Below are 5,000 nucleotides of genomic sequence, written 5' to 3' on the forward strand. Positions count from 1 at the left end.
AACATATTTCCCAAGTGCGTCGATTTTGGGTCGCCGACACAAGCTCGGGTCAAAAAATTTTTTTTTCACGGTGACTCAAAACATCAATTTTAGACTCCCCTGAGTATGAAAAGTGAAACGAAAATCATTTTTGAGAAGAAAAAATTTTTGTATGGGAGGGCCCCTGCTAGAACATATTTCCCAAGTGCGTCGATTTTGGGTCGCCGACACAAGCTCGGGTCAAAAAATTTTTTTTTCACGGTGACTCAAAACATCAATTTTAGACTCCCCTGAGTATGAAAAGTGAAACGAAAATCATTTTTGAGAAGAAAAAATTTTTGTATGGGAGGGCCCCTGCTAGAACATTTTTCCCAAGTGCGTCGATTTTGGGTCGCCGACACAAGCTCGGGTCAAAAAAATTTTTTTTTCACGGTGACTCAAAACATCAATTTTAGACTCCCCTGAGTATGAAAAGTGAAACGAAAATCATTTTTGAGAAGAAAAAATTTTTGTATGGGAGGGCCCCTGCTAGAACATTTTTCCCAAGTGCGTCGATTTTGGGTCGCCGACACAAGCTCGGGTCAAAAAAATTGCAACAGGCAATGTGTGTTTATTATCCGGTGTTGTTGGAAGTCAATACGATTTGACTTTCAAAAATTTTTCTAAGTCCCGATTTTTTTTCTCGTCGAGTAACTACAATGCACTATTTCTATCGCAGCGGACTTGTTGTTCATGGCCTTAATGATCGCGAACGAACACGTATTCGCAAAACAAATTTTGTATGAAAAAGTCACCACTCGGGTACCTCCATACAAAAGTACCAAGTTCGGGTCGAGTGGTCGATGGACGTCGAAGGTGAAAATTTTTCATCATCGAAAATTTTTTCCAAAGTTGAAGCAAATGGGCCCTAGAGTATGAAAAGTGAAACCACGGATCGATTTGAGAAATAAAAATTTTTGTATGAAAAAGTCACCACTCGGGTACCTCCATACAAAAGTACCAAGTTCGGGTCGAGTGGTCGATGGACGTCGAAGGTGAAAATTTTTCATCATCGAAAATTTTTTCCAAAGTTGAAGCAAATGGGCCCTAGAGTATGAAAAGTGAAACCACGGATCGATTTGAGAAATAAAAATTTTTGTATAAGAAAGTCACCACTTGGGTACCTCCATACAAAAGTACCAAGTTCGGGTCGAGTGGTCGATGGACGTCGAAGGTGAAAATTTTTCATCATCGAAAATTTTTTCCAAAGTTGAAGCAAATGGGCCCTAGAGTATGAAAAGTGAAACCACGGATCGATTTGAGAAATAAAAATTTTTTGTATGGGAGGGCCCCTGCTAGAACATTTTTCCCAAGTGCGTCGATTTTGGGTCGCCGACACAAGCTCGGGTCAAAAAAATTTTTTTTTCTCGGTGACTCAAAACATCAATTTTAGACTCCCCTGAGTATGAAAAGTGAAACGAAAATCATTTTTGAGAAGAAAAAAATTTTGTATGGGAGGGCCTTTGCTAGAACATTTTTCCCAAGTGAGTCGATTTTTGGGTCGCGACCCAAGCTCGGGTCAAAAAAAAAATTTTTTTCACGGTGACTCAAAACTTCAATATTAGACTCCCCTGAGTATGAAAAGTGAAACGAAAATCATTTTTGAGAAGAAAAAATTTTTGTATGGGAGGGCCCCTGCTAGAACATTTTTCCCAAGTGCGTCGATTTTGGGTCGCCGACACAAGCTCGGGTCAAAAAAATTTTTTTTTCTCGGTGACTCAAAACATCAATTTTAGACTCCCCTGAGTATGAAAAGTGAAACGAAAATCATTTTTGAGAAGAAAAAAATTTTGTATGGGAGGGCCTTTGCTAGAACATTTTTCCCAAGTGAGTCGATTTTTGGGTCGCGACCCAAGCTCGGGTCAAAAAAAAAATTTTTTTCACGGTGACTCAAAACTTCAATATTAGACTCCCCTGAGTATGAAAAGTGAAACGAAAATCATTTTTGAGAAGAAAAAATTTTTGTATGGGAGGGCCCCTGCTAGAACATTTTTCCCAAGTGCGTCGATTTTGGGTCGCCGACACAAGCTCGGGTCAAAAAAATTTTTTTTTCACGGTGACTCAAAAGATCAATTTTAGACTCCCCTGAGTATGAAAAGTGAAACGAAAATCATTTTTGAGAAGAAAAAATTTTTGTATGGGAGGGCCCCTGCTAGAACATATTTCCCAAGTGCGTCGATTTTGGGTCGCCGACACAAGCTCGGGTCAAAAAAATTTTTTTTTCTCGGTGACTCAAAACATCAATTTTAGACTCCCCTGAGTATGAAAAGTGAAACGAAAATCATTTTTGAGAAGAAAAAATTTTTGTATGGGAGGGCCCCTGCTAGAACATTTTTCCCAAGTGCGTCGATTTTGGGTCGCCGACACAAGCTCGGGTCAAAAAAATTTTTTTTTCTCGGTGACTCAAAACATCAATTTTAGACTCCCCTGAGTATGAAAAGTGAAACGAAAATCATTTTTGAGAAGAAAAAATTTTTGTATGGGAGGGCCCCTGCTAGAACATTTTTCCCAAGTGCGTCGATTTTGGGTCGCCGACACAAGCTCGGGTCAAAAAAATTTTTTTTTCTCGGTGACTCAAAACATCAATTTTAGACTCCCCTGAGTATGAAAAGTGAAACGAAAATCATTTTTGAGAAGAAAAAATTTTTGTATGGGAGGGCCCCTGCTAGAACATTTTTCCCAAGTGCGTCGATTTTGGGTCGCCGACACAAGCTCGGGTCAAAAAAATTTTTTTTTCACGGTGACTCAAAACATCAATTTTAGACTCCCCTGAGTATGAAAAGTGAAACGAAAATCATTTTTGAGAAGAAAAAATTTTTGTATGGGAGGGCCCCTGCTAGAACATTTTTCCCAAGTGCGTCGATTTTGGGTCGCCGACACAAGCTCGGGTCAAAAAAATTTTTTTTTCACGGTGACTCAAAACATCAATTTTAGACTCCCCTGAGTATGAAAAGTGAAACGAAAATCATTTTTGAGAAGAAAAAATTTTTGTATGGGAGGGCCCCTGCTAGAACATATTTCCCAAGTAAATTCGATTTTACCCGGTGAGTCAAAAAATTTTGATAAAAATATTTTTCCAAAATCGTGTTCATTGCCTATTATAAGGGACCAGGTCAGCTCACACGCATTTTTGGAGACCATATGGAAAGTGCGTCTGGGATTGCGGAAATTAAGTTTAGAGTGTTAAATGATGGTTTCGCAATCCCGAAAGGCTCAAAATCCACCCTAAGGTTCCCCGGGTGAAATGTGGTTTCCAAGGTGTGAGCACTATCGGTGATAGAGTTGGAATGTGATTTCCAGAGCGCAGGGCGACTGGGCTAGAGCGAAAATCATAGACAAAGGTAAGTATTGGACTGAACGACTCGAAGCAAACGAAAATCATAGACAAGGGTAATGGACTGAACGACTCGAAGCAAACGAAAATCACATACAAGAGTAATGGACTGAACAAATCGAAGCAAACGAAAATCACATACAAGAGTAATGGACTGAACGAATCGAAGCAAACGAAAACCACAGACAAGAGTAATAGAGTGAACGAATCGAAGCAAACGAAAACCACAGACAAGAGTAATAGAGTGAACGAATCGAAGCAAACGAAAACCACAGACAAGAGTAATGGAGTGAACGAATCGAAGCAAACGAAAGTCATGGACAAGAGTACTGAAAATCGGACCAAACCTCTAGAAGCACACGAAAATCATGGACAAGAGTACTCAAAAACACGGACCAAACCTATGGAAGCACACGAAAACCATGAACACAGGGATAACTGAGAACGAACCTACCTATCAGAGCATGTGAAAGCATGGACAAGAGTACTGAAAATCGGACCAAACCTCTAGAAGCACACGAAAATCATGGACAAGAGTACTCAAAAACACGGACCAAACCTATGGAAGCACACGAAAACCATGAACACAGGGATAACTGAGAACGAACCTACCTATCAGAGCATGTGAAAGCATGGACAAGAGTACTGAAAATCGGACCAAACCTCTAGAAGCACACGAAAATCATGGACAAGAGTACTCAAAAACACGGACCAAACCTATGGAAGCACACGAAAACCATGAACACAGGGATAACTGAGAACGAACCTACCTATCAGAGCATGTGAAAGCATGGACAAGAGTACTGAAAATCGGACCAAACCTCTAGAAGCACACGAAAATCATGGACAAGAGTACTCAAAAACACGAACCAAACCTATCGAAGCACACGAAAACCATGAACACAGGGATAACTGAGAACGAACCTACCTATCAGAGCATGTGAAAGTCATGGACAAGAGTACTGAAAATCGGACCAAACCTCTAGAAGCACACGAAAATCATGGACAAGAGTACTCAAAAACACGGACCAAACCTATCGAAGCACACGAAAACCATGAACACAGGGATAACTGAAAACGAACCGAACCTCTCGTAGCAAACGAAAAACATGGACAAAATTATTCGAAACGAACCGAAGCTCGATGCGAAAAACATGGAAAAGCAAGCCCGTAAGTCGCACTATCAAGCCCATAAGTCGCACTATCAAGCCCATAGGTCGCACTATCAAGCCCGTTGGTCGCACTATCAAAGCCCGTTAGTCGCACTATCAGGCCCATAAGTCGCACTATCAGGCCCGTAAGTCGCACCAAAAAGCCCGTAAATTGCCCTATCAAGCCCGTTAGTCGCACTATCAGGCCCATAAGTCGCACCAACAAGCCCGTAAATTACCCTATCAAGCCCATAAGTCGCACCAAAAAGCCCGTAAATTGCCCTATCAAGCCCATAAGTCGCACCAAAAAGCCCGTAATTCGCACCAAAAAGCCCGTAAATTGCCCTATCAAGCCCGTTAGTCGCACTATCAGGCCCGTAAGTCGCACCATCAAGCCCGTAAATTGCCCGATAAAGCCCGTAAATTGCCCGATCAAGAGCCAGCGCTGCATTGTCGGTTAATCCCGTCGATCGCGCCGGCTATTTCTCAGAAGGTTG

This window comes from Anopheles moucheti (assembly GCF_943734755.1).
Source record: "Anopheles moucheti chromosome X unlocalized genomic scaffold, idAnoMoucSN_F20_07 X_unloc_4, whole genome shotgun sequence".
In the NCBI taxonomy this organism is placed as follows: domain Eukaryota; kingdom Metazoa; phylum Arthropoda; class Insecta; order Diptera; family Culicidae; genus Anopheles; species Anopheles moucheti.